Consider the following 13139-nt stretch of genomic DNA (forward strand, 5'->3'; position numbering starts at 1 on the left):
CTATAGAATTGGAAATTTTGAATGCAAGGGCTATTGACATATCAAACTACTCTAAATAAGAGTCTGCAGAAAATGTTTTTCACATTCAACTTTTTAAAATTAAAGTTTTATTCATTTATAAACACAAGCAAAAGTTGACATTTAATTCAGTGATTTTTTTAGTTGATTTAAATATATTGATTCTGGGTGCAAAATATAACATTTTATGCTTAAATTTAAGAGTACTAAAAGTGAGTGTAAAGATGAAAAGCAAGTCTATGGTCATGCTACCCTGAACACACCCGATCACTTCTGATCTCAGAAGCTAAACAGGGTCGGGCCTTGTTAGTACTTGGATGGGAGACCACCTAGGAAGACCAGGTGCTGTAGGCATAAAAAAAAAAAGATGAAAAGCAGTGCAATTCTTTTATTATTACCCCATCAGATTTAGATCACCTTAAAAAATTAGGTTTTACTTTTTCGAAAGCCTTTTTTGTTCTTCCATATCAAAACCTTTATTGAGTTACAGGGAAAATTAAGATTCTCCAAATGTTTGTATCTGCTACAAGAAGAGATTTGTTTCTAGGGATCCTGTAGTCAGACTAGGTAGACTTAAGCTAATACGTGGAAATTGAAAATAAAAAAGTTGCTTCATTTCTGTCATACAATGTCTACAGTTTCTGGGATAAAGGGATGAATACTCTTTCTGTTCTTCTCAGGCTCTTCAGATGCTCCTGACCTACAAAATCCTTACCTGGCTTGGATTGGATGATTGGAGCCATCCCATCCCTACTTACTCTATTAACTTCCTTTTTGCCCATTTCACGACTTTTTTATCCTTAGTTTTGCTGGTTTCCAAAATCACCAGTTGGTTACCTCACTATGTGGTTTGGCTGTTTGATTTTTTAAATTGCCATTGGATTTTAATCTTTGGTACATGGATTCTGGCATCTTTTCTCTACTTTCAAGTTATAGAGGTAAAAAGTTCTCATTTCTGAGCTCTATTTCAGTCCTATGAAACAAGCTGTAGCTGGAACTAGCCTTTTACTCATAGTACTCCATCTGACAAGGGCATAGAAATTATTATTTTTTTCCTTTACCACAGTGGAACAAGATATGTGGAGAAAGTAAAGGGAGGTAATTGGAAAAAAAAAATGTCCACAGATTTGGTGTTAGAAACTTAATTCACTCACTAAAAAGCAAATTGGAATTATGAATTTAGTAATTAGAGTTATGGAATTTTATTAATTTCTGTAATAAATTTATCTTTGAAGACGCTGTTCTTATTTTCTATTGCAATAGATTCTTATGAAAGAGAAAATAGGTATGGTTGTTTGCATCCCAAGTTTGGCTGAATATCAGGAACAAATGTAAAATATGAGCTAAATTTATATCTTTACAGATTTCATTGTTGTCTAGGGATATAGTTTTTAGATAAATTATAAAACAGCATTTTATCTTATTGTTTAAATTCTGATAATTAATATGCTTTGGTCACATGATAACAAAAATTTAAGTTTGCCTGGAATTTTGATTCCATTTTTGGGACACATCTATTTGATATACATTAACAAGAATATAGCATCTCAATATGTTCCAAATTGAATAGATACTCAAGGTGATATTTTTAAATAGTAATGATGACTTTATGTTTAATATTCCTTATTCTCCAACAATTAACTATTACTCAGTTCCCGAAGGTCACATACATGTTATTTCTTCTGTAAATTCTTTCCTAAACTTTCCAGTTAGGATTCGTTCTTTCTTTCTCTGAAATTCTATAATGCAAGTACTTTTATTTCTTGTTACTATTAACCTAAAACTTCTACTACTACATCTCTGATTCATCCATGAGGTTATAATATCTTTGACAGTAAGAGCAGCATCTAATCATCTTGTTTTCATCACCGGTCTAGCTTGATACCTGACTGGTGTTAGATAATGGTAATATTTTCCTTAATTGAGCTGTAATTTGTTTTAATTTTGCCAGAATTATATGGCCTCTTCTGAAGTTTCATGAGCCCTTTTTGGCTATCTGATAAAATATTCTTAGATTTTTCATTATTTTGTTAAAAATATCAGCTCCTACTTGAAAGCTGATTGCTGGTTTATTGTCTTAACAACCTTATTATTACACTTGATAAAAATCCATACTAACTGATTTGTCTTATCTCCCTATTCTCACTATTCATTTGTCATATATCAACTAACTCTGACCAGATTAGTATACTAGACTTATTCTCAACACACACACACTCACATACACACACAGGTCTTTGGGCAAATTTTCTGTAGAAAGTGTACATAAATACTTATTCTGTAATAGTGTAGGAAAAATTAAATTTAATAATGTATGTAAAGCAAATATAAATGTTTAATATGTATTCCATATTATCATCATGGGTTCACATTCAATTGAATTTTATAAAATAGCAATTTTTTGAGGTGATTACCATTATCATAATTTTTCAGTTGAGGACTTGAGACAAAGTGGCTGGCTTCAAAGCACATATCCAATAAAGAATAGATATAATTTTGAAACTTGAGGAAATTGTTTTCTCACTCTCAGATTGGAAGGTACAGAGATATTAATGGTTGATCTTGCTCAGAAGTATCTGAAAGTTAAAATAGGACTGGACTGATGTTTATGAAGACATTCTGATGGTAGAGGTTCTGGCAGATGAGGCATTTCTCAGGAGTCCCTTAAAATACAACAGAGAATAGACCTACTATATTCTATATCTATAAAAGTCTTCTGTCTCAGCAAAGAGATGGGCTATGCAGATTGATATGACTCCTGGAAAAAGCTATCATTACAAAAAATATGAAAGGATTTAATATAGTAAATAGTCCACTGTGTCTGAAGCATAATAAAATGCATATATGGTACTGGGGTGAAGTATTATGGAAGATAAAATCCAGAAGGCAGATTGACTCATTTAAATTATTATTTTTTCAATGATGTTCCAGAACTAGGCTGAACAATAGAGGCATAAAGAGGCAAAACATGCCTCTCCTGTACTTGAGAAACTCATTCCAGGAGAAGAGAAAAATAAGCATGTAGTTATAACAAGTACAATGGCTGCTGTAAGTTCAGTGGGAATGTGAAGGAAGTTGCTTATTTGCCTCTGCCTAGAGGAGTGGTGGAAGTTTTCATAAGATAAGAGATATTTGAGTTAAGATTTGAAGGATGTGTAAAAATATGAAACGATGAGGAAACACTGTGCAAAGGCATCTGTGGATTGAAGTGCATGTTCTAGAAGTAAGTATTGTATTTGAGCCACAATATACAATAATTGGTGACATAATCTCTTAATCTTGGAACTGGAAAATTTTAAAAATCTCAATAAATAACAAGATGGTTATCTTATTGTTAGGTAGCTAATCGGCCCCAATGGTAACATTATATTTAAGAAAAATTTCATGTAGCTCTCCTACTAAGTGTAGATTGAACTTGCCTCATGCCTATATTTAAAGCATTTTATCATAGACTTGGGTTTTTAAACAAACACATGAACTAGTTAATAATCATAACTTGCTTATTTTCATTGAGCTATTAAATACACTCCATTCTGAAGTAAGGAGATTAGAGGAGTATGAGCTATATATAGCTAGAAAGACTAAAACCTCAGTAACTAGAACAGACATTTGCTTATTGGCATAGGTACATTGAAGGATGTCCTCTCCTCACATTACCAACATGTCAGGATTTTTAACAGATGTTATTAAGACACCACAGCAGTGCAGAGATGTATGTAAACTGAGAGCATAATCACTATGAGAACTGAAGGCTGATGATTTGACTGTGTTGAAATTACTCCAGCGTCCCTCTAATTTGTCACATGACTTAATGTTTAACTCTGTTATATGGTTTTAAAATCTGAGTTCTTGACGACTTCTTTTTCTTTTTCTTTTCATGAAGTGGATGATGATTTGTAAACTGACTCTTCATGTTCCTAAACCACTGGGCATTTTAAAAATTAGTTTCCATGAAATAGACGTGGTTTCAAAGGAAGTCTTGGCTCAAGTAGCTTCTATTTGGGGACTTAGACTGCCAGAATATCCATTCAAAGAAAGATGATGATTTCTAAATTATTCTATTTTTTACTTTGATATACTCCCTGTAACTCTACAGTTTTCTTTATGCTACTTCTCAAGATCTCCCTCCTGTTTGTCTTTAGGATTTGTTACCATTAGCAACTGCTGTTACTGGCCCTCCTTGTTCTGTCAACTACCAAATCTTAAAAACTTTGCAAATATAATTGTTTAAAGAAATACTTCCTTAAATTTTAATACTTTTAACATGTTAATTCATGAAAAGCAGTTAAGAATTAAGAAAATGATCTTGATTATTTAGCATAAACCCAGCCAAAACAATTAACCTTTATAGTATGGACAAAATATTGGATTTGCATGTTGCTCTTTTGACTTGACTTGTCACTTCATTTTATTTTCTTGCAAACTTGAACAACAAATATTACTGAATGCTTATTTGCACTAGGCACTATGTTAAGTGCTTAGAAAATGATTAGAAAAATCAGAACAAATATTCTGCTCTTGAGAAATTCACCAACTAGATGTAGAGAGAGACCTATAAAAAGATGACTTTTCATAGGGATGCTAGAAGAATTCATATGATGCAATGTTAAATCTTTATTTTGGGGTAGAAAAACAAACTTCATTTTTATATATTAAGGACTCAGAGATGTCAGTAGAAACTATCAAAGAGATTTAGATATGTTTGGACATGTCTGAAGGTTCAACTTGAATTTGTAGGGACTCATCTGTAATTTCTTTGCATGAGAAACCAGAGTTTTATGAAAAAGAGCTCTGAGTAGCAGAGTGGGTTGAGATGCATTTAAAAATTGTTCATATCTCATTGGAGGAGAGGATTTTTCTTCAGCCCTTCTCTTGTGGACATGTTCTTGAATCCTAATCAGAGCAGTAAAGAAAAAAAGAGAGACCCGAGTCTCTAACTTTCTGTAAAGAATATTTGGTGTACAGCGTATGTGTAAGTCCTGGTGGTAGACAAAGTAGTCCAAGTGGATAACATCCTCCAGCAAACATGCCAGAATAAATCCAGAATAAATATAGGAGAAGATGTCACACTTTGGCATATATTGGCAACTCTGACAACAGCATAGGCATCATGTCATCTTCTGCATAGGCAATTTTGGCCTTGGCACTGGGAGCACTGGCTGCTTTGGTAATGCCTCTGTGGCTTGTGATGATTTTAGCATTCTCAGCAGCTATGTTCTTCCCATTTATCTAGAACAGTGGAGAAGAAAAATGGCAAATACCCAGGATCACTGAGATGAAGTATTTGTGAACAAATGTATAATATCTTTTGGGAACACAAAGAACTAGGCTGATAGAGTTCGAAGGGGGTCTAGAAGTACTTATAACACTAAATAAAAGCAGAATAGAGAGCATTATTTATTATTGTTATTTTAACACCACCTAGACCCCATTTTTTAATTTATTCTTTCAGGTGATTTTTCTCTAGAGAAAAAGAAACTATAACTAAAACTATATTTATTCTAAACAGCATGCTTACAACTCTTCTATAGCTTCTAAACACTACTGTATTATATCAACTTAGATCAGTAAGAAGTGGCTAGCCTTTACCTCAAAAATGTACCCCTCTGCCAGAAAAATACCTTCACTGAATCTAATCTAATTTTATAGCTCAAATGTTAATTGAACTAATTTTTAAAAGAGACATACGGGACATTTATGTATGCTCTATAAACTTATTCTTCCACCCAAATGCCAGTTATCAACTTCTTGTTTCTCAACTTCACAGCCATTCTTCTTTATGGTACTGCAACTGGATCTTGTGGATCTTTCCAGCCTTTCCTTAATGAAGGGCACAAGAGTAAAACTACAAGGTGATGGAGACAGGAAAACTCTTCCCTGCTGGGTCCAGACAAGTCTCCCATTATTTTATTCAATGAGAGAACTTCAGTTACATCTTCAGTCTATACCTCAGCAAAATAAACCACTTCCAAGTAGCTCAGTGCTTAAACAGGGCACCTCTGACATGTTCATACCCTTAGCAACAGCAGGCCTCTTCCACAGACCAGCTCTCAGTGGAACTCTCTGGCAAATTTCTTGGCCATGGGCAGTCTTGTATTCCTGTGGTTGTCATGCCCATTACAATACGGTCTAAATTTCAGTCTTGGGGGCAGGGACTTTCTCCTAATTCTTTGTTCCTTTACTATGTACTCTCTCCCTCAGACTAGAAGTAGTAGCTGCTATTTTCGTACCTGTTGCCTCATAAGAGTTCTCTTTTGCTTCTTTTAGTAATTAACTACTTTATAACAGTTAAAAATTATTTATATTCATTTTTTCTTGTTGAAATGACTGATGTAATTTTTATCTCTTGATTGGACCCTAATTGATTGATCCCTTTTTCTATTAACATAAATATCCAAATCACAAATTTAGCATCAGTTCTAAAATAATGTTATTTTTAACATTAAAAAATAAACATATGTTATTTTTTTATTATATAATGAAAATCCATTGTTTTACTTTTTACTTTGGTGTCAGAATACAAAAATATAATTGGAATATAATGGAATCTTTATCCTAGAGTTAGCAAACCTTTTCTATTAAGAACCAGAAAATAAAGAGTTTAGGCTTTGTGGGTCATACAGTCTCTGTTGAAAGTATTCAGTTCCTCTGTTGTAGTGTTAAAACAGCCAAAATAATCAAAATAAAGGAGAGTGACTATATTCCAGTAAAACTTTATTTATAAAAACATGTCTAGCTAGACTTTGTCTTTAGACCGTCGTTTGCCAGCTCCTGCATTAGATAATAATCTCATTACAGAGATACACAATAAAATGGCCAAATACTAAAAATATGATTCATGAACTATATCATTCTTGTTTTACAGCTGTAGATTTATTTAAAAACTGTACAGAGTTGAATGGACTTTCAAGTTAATCTTAAAAGACATTTTAATTTAGGGAGTGTGCAGAACTTGGTAGAGCCTTAGCTATGGAATCAGACTTTGACTATAAACTGCTATTTCCTACCTATGTGCCCATGGGTAGTTCAGTTTATCTCTCTAAACTTTATTTTATTGAAATATTAAGACTTTACCTTAAAAGTAGATCACAATGGCTAGTATTCACAAAAATGTAATGAATGCCTAGTCTGTGGAATATATTATTTTAGGCATAAAACAAACAAAAAAAGCAGAGTTATATAGGAAGATTGCTCGTAAGGGAAATAATATTGATTTTGGGAATAGAATAGGTACATATGGATAGTTTATACATAGGCCCAACTGAGTCATGTGGTGTATTATGATGTCTCTTATTCTAGCATTGGTTAAATATTATATATTTTAAATATTTGTTCAATATTAATTTAGAGGAAATTCTGACTACTGTGTCAGGGGAAGAATTTAGATCAAAGAAGAGAGGACAGTTGCTTCTATATCCAATCTAACTACCCATCATTGACTATTTTTAAAAAGGAGACTGAGATACATTTATATATCAAAGTCAAGATCTGTTCATTAACAGTTATCATAGGGGCATGATAGAAATTTGACTTCAATTAGGGGCTTGATAGTAATTTGACTTCAATTAGAGAAAGTAAAGTCATGTCTTCTCATACTTCAATTTCTGAATATATGTGTGTATAGGTACATATATATTTATGTGTATATGTATGTTATATATAATATATTCTCATATATAACTGTAGTGCACAACACATATGCAAAAGAATGTACAGAAAACATATTTGCAGAGTTCAATTAAGTGTCATGAAGAGAACATCTATGTAATCATCACCCAGTTCAAGAAGTGAAATATTGCTAGCACCTATTCCCCCTTTTACTCACTGCTTCCTCCCTCGAACATAAGTAACTATAGTACCAAATTTTAATATTACCCTTTAGTTTTGCCTTTATTACCCTTTAGTTTTTGAATTTCATATAAATGGAAACATATAGTTTATATTATCCTTGATTGAGTTCTTTTGATCAATATAAAGTTAGCAATATTCAAATATGTTGTTGCTTTTATCTGTAGTTTTTAAACTTCTATTATCATAATATTTATGATATCATAATATTCAAGTGCATAAATATGTTAACAGTTAAATATCCTGTTGTTGGTTTTTTCCCCAGTTCTTGGCCATAATGAATACACTTGCTATGAATAATTTTATATATGTTTTTTGGTACATATATATACTTTTTAAATACATATTTAATACTGAGAGGAATTTCTCTGTCATAAGGTAGGGTATGTTTCTTCAACTTTAATAGGAAATGACAAGAGCACATATTCTAAATTATTTTGTTTCGTCATTTTCTATGAATATTCCTTGTGTCCATGAATTATTAATAAGGTAAGAATTGAGTCACAGACAGGTAATAATCCATGTCTTATATGATTTAAAAGGTTGTTGTAAAAATTAAATGAGGTAATAGATCTGAAAAACTCGGTAAAGTGTAAAGGGTTGTGTGGTTGTAAGTTATTAGTATTTGTGACATATCAACTAATAAATAGGCAGTTCCATATAATAGAATACTAGGTAGAAGAGTTTATTCCATTCATTATACATAAAATATTGGTTAATATTTATTGAATGCTTATTATGCACCCAGAATCATGCTAAATGGTTTATAGATGAGTTTATTTAATCCTCCAAAAACTTTAAGTAGTAGGTAATATACTGATATGCAAGCAAATGAAGTCTACCTGAGCTCACACTGTTCTTATCACCCATTGCTATACATTGGTTCAATTTTCATGAAGAAAAAAGGAGAAAACATTTAAACACCTCTCATATGATCCTATCAAATCAGGATGTCATCATTATTGAATTATGCTTCTCAAAGTTTCAGAAATTTTGAAGTTTTCTCCTGTATCCACTTAGCCAATCACTTCAGATGAGCCTCATACTTTTAATAAACAAATGTTTATTGGTACTATGTGCCAAATATAGGGCCATATTGGTTATTAGGTCAAATGCAAGCTCTGTCTTCATATTAATATTTAGTAAGTCATAGGTAAAAATTGAAATAATAATGATAAAAATTATGAAATATTTTTATGATAGGGAAGTTTTATGATAGCAAAAATAAAATAGGGAACAGAAGGAGAGGATCTAAGGTATTCTAAGGATTCAAGAAATACCTCTTCAAGGAAATGAGTAACCTAATCAGCCATAATGACAGAGAGATGGGTGATGTGTAATCCCAGGAGGAGAAGTAATGCATGGAAAATCTGAGAGGTGAGAGCATGGTGCCTTTGAGAGGCTTGATATAGACAGGCATTGCCAGAAGATAATGTGAGGAGGAATGAGTGGCTTCAGGATGTCTCTTCAGAGAGAAGAGACATGCAGAGCAATGGTCATTAGAGCCTTATTGGTCACAGTAAGAATTGATGTAAAGGCAATAAGAGTCTATTGAAAGTATTTAAGCAGAGAAGAGAGTGACTGTAATCAATAAGCAGAGAAGAGAGTGACTATAATTCAATAAGTGACTGTAAAGATTACATAGCTTGGTGAAAAATAAATTAGGAGATATACTGGATATAGCGAAATCTTTTATATAGCTGGTGTATAGGGAGAAATGTTAGTGATGGACTATAGTGGTGCACCTCAGGACACAAAGACATGAATGGATTTGAGAGTTATTAAAGAAATAAAATGATATGATGAGGTGATTTATTGGTGCAGCAGATACTATATTACTCAAATCCACTTTTTAGGGTGTGATGCTACTAAAAAGCCCAGCTTCAGCTGGGAAGAGCTCACTTGCCCAAGGTTGCACTCTGTCCTAGGGTGGCCCACAACTAATGACTGATCAGTGTGGGGCTATAATGTTCATTCAGGACGTGGAGTTCTTCGGGAATCACTTAACTTTCCAGATCTGTATCCCGGGAGATAAACCATGGAGGTTGAGAATAAAAAAGGTAGGTAAGGAATTAGATGATTAAATAGAAATTTTAAAATCATGACTGGGTAGATGGGAAAAGGAAATTACTAGACTACGAAAACACATGTTTTATGTGAATTTTTGTAAAAATGAGAGGAGGAAAGGAAAGATATCATGGCATACTACCTCTTTTAGCATGAGACCTAAAGTTCAATTCTTTGGTGAGAATATCTTCTACACAACACTCTCTGCCTATCTTGAGACCTGTTGAAAATGTTTCTGCAGAGCTCAAATTTAACCAGCTAAGAGAGAGCAAGATAATATTTCAGTTCATTTGATGGTATTTTCTAACAAAAAGCATGCATCTCCAAATAGATGTCTCTGTATGAAAAAATGTATTACAGTACAGAGAAAATTTGATCCTGTCTTTTAAAGTTGAGCATATTTTGGCTTTTGTGTGATCTTCAACTTAAAACATCTGCCCTTATTAATGATGAGGTAAAAAGGGTAATGTAAAATTTGGCACCAGAGGACTGGCTACCCTAAAAGCAGACAGAGAAGATACTCTTTAGGTGCTTCTTCGGATATCCAAAAAAATCCATCTTTGCTGCACTGACAATTGCCTGGTCATAATATTACTGTTGAATAGAAAAGTATCTCAGTCACTCATGACTTAGTTTTTATTGACCAGAAACTAGATCATAGACCCAATTTTCTAAACCAGTAAAAACAGAATAAGACTCATGGCTGAGAACTCTTTATCTGATCACATAGACTAATTTCCCTGTTTTATTTGAAAAGATATTAGATAGACAGAAGATAGAGATTGCAATTATGAGTCAAATAGAAGTTCAGAATCAACCCACGGTATTCATTAATACATAAATATTTATCTGCCTACCATGGAAAAACAATTTCCATGAACCATGTTTTTGTAGGTTTGGGAAGGAGAGTCTCTGTGTTCGATATCTTTCCTTAGCTGCTCCAGGACCTCTACTCACTTTTTTCTAGTTGTGCTTTGCTTAGAGAAATTGACCTTGCAAACTCCATCAGCTGGCTCCTTCGCCCTCTAGCATTCTTTCGGTTTTGACTGTTGAATAGTACTTAGAGAAGATTCCGTGAGTGCAAGGAAAGTAAAATCAGGGTTTTATTCCCATGATCGTTCTTCCTTAGAAGTTGTTACCGGCTCTCTAGATAGAAGGTCACAGGTCCTGTCAGGTGTCCTTTTCTCTCTCTACTGAAAATTGATCCCTCGCTTCACTCCCACGGGACTCAGGATGGTAACAGAGCTCCACTGTTACTAGTTCTATGGTACTGAGCTATTTTTTACTTTCCCTAAACTAGACCCATAATTTTGCCAAAGATCCCTTTTTGAAACCTTCCTCCAATTACTTAATTTGAATGTGTCATTTTTTCCCTACTGAGATCCTAAAACAACTCCTCAGGTGAAGGTTAACATATTATTCTTAATTGTTCTTCAAACTTCCTCAAAATCCTGGCATCAGAAGTAGGATTTAATCAACTTTAAATGATATTTTAGTCTTTTGCACGTATGCTTCTAAATATATACATTAATTTTAAATTGAAGATTTGTTTTTTAGTGTTCACTTTGTGCTCAGAATTGGGCACAAAAATGAATCAAACACTACAACAGCTCTCAAGACACTGACAGTAGAGTAGGAAACAGGGAACATATTGCATAGATGTAGAATGTAGGCTAGAAAGTATATTAAAAAATGTGGAGTGGTTTATGAACATTATAGATGTCTACCCAATGTACCATATACTTGAAACTAGTTTAAATAAATAGATTTATTTAAAAAATGTAGATGTGGCAGGCTTTGGAAATTCAGCAACATATTCCATATTTATGATTTCTAATTTTATATCTGATTTTGTTTTCAGTGCTTATTTTAATCTCTACTACTTTATAACTACATTTACTTAGTTTTGTGCTCTTTTGTTTTCATGCTTTTCTGATAATTTGGGTAGCTATTTTCTGATTACAATTATTCCTTAGTTAAAATCATTTCCTAATTTACAAGTTTTGAACATTATCTACTGTCTCCCAAATGTTTTAAGATATGAGAAATTAGTGTACATTTGTCTCTACCTTCTCTGTTTGCTTCCATCATCTCAATTTTTAGTGAGTAGTATTTTTATAGTTGTAAAGATTTACAACTTTACATCCTCTTTAATAATTATAATTCTCAAAGCTGTTGAATCTTATTCAGATTTAAAAGAATTCGCCGGCTCGCAGACTTTAGAGCATAATTTCTTCCATTTAAATTATTTGAAGTCATTATTTTGATGTATTTTAATATTAATAAATTTACATGCTCTTTTTACAGTCTAAACATATTTATTAGGATTAGATGTTGTAAATATCTCCTCTTGGTTTTTTACTCTTTTATTAACTTTTATTAACTTTGTCCACATCTGTCATGAACATAAATTCCGAATTTGAATGTAATCAAGTTTATCAAGCATTTGCCTTATGATTAATATGTTTTAAAATTTTTAAAATAATTTTTATTAGCTTTATAGATTTATCTTTCCTATTTAATTTAAAAAAAATTCACCTACACTTCTAAATGTCTTTTTTTTTTTTTCTTTTACCAGAAATTAAACCAGTATGCATGATCTTATCTACTAAGGGATGGATGTTTTCCTTTCTGATATATGTTAATAATAACTAATCTTTATTGAGCACTTCCCCTGTGCCCAGTACTGTTCTGTCCTTGCCCAATTAATTCTTACAACAACCTTGCAAAGAATGTTTTGTTTTCTTGTTTATAATATATATTTTTAAATTTTATTTTTATGAGGTGACATACAAAATTGTAAGTTATTTAAAGTATACAGTGGTGATTTGATATAGGTACGCATTGTGAAAAGATTCCTCCAACTAGTTATTTAACATATCCATCACCTCACATATGTACCTTGAGGGCATTCTGCTTATGCTAAGTGGAATAAGCGAGACAAATAAAGACAAAGACAAAGACAAAGACAAAGACAAAGGAATTTCCAGTTCACGTTGCTCTAAGTGGTAAAAGTAGCATAACTGAAAAAAGTTTTGTCAAGAATTTGAGGTTTGTAGAGGTTCTGACTAATTATAAAGTCTTTGAAATCATCTCTTTAATTAATGATATATGTATGGATAAAGTGATATATTAAGGTCAAACACGAATTTGAATCGTCAGAATTGTGACTATCATTTGATAGTCAATGCCTTGATGAGGCATTC

General features: G+C 32.6%; 1 pseudogene; it reads left to right on the forward strand.

Annotated features, from left to right (window-relative positions):
• The first annotated feature begins 253 nt into the window (after nt 1–253).
• On the forward strand, nt 254–372 carry LOC112473753 (annotated as a pseudogene).
• The last annotated feature ends 12767 nt before the right edge of the window (nt 373–13139 follow it).

This window comes from Pteropus alecto, unplaced genomic scaffold, assembly GCF_000325575.1.
Source record: "Pteropus alecto unplaced genomic scaffold, ASM32557v1 scaffold311, whole genome shotgun sequence".
Lineage (NCBI taxonomy): Eukaryota > Metazoa > Chordata > Mammalia > Chiroptera > Pteropodidae > Pteropus > Pteropus alecto.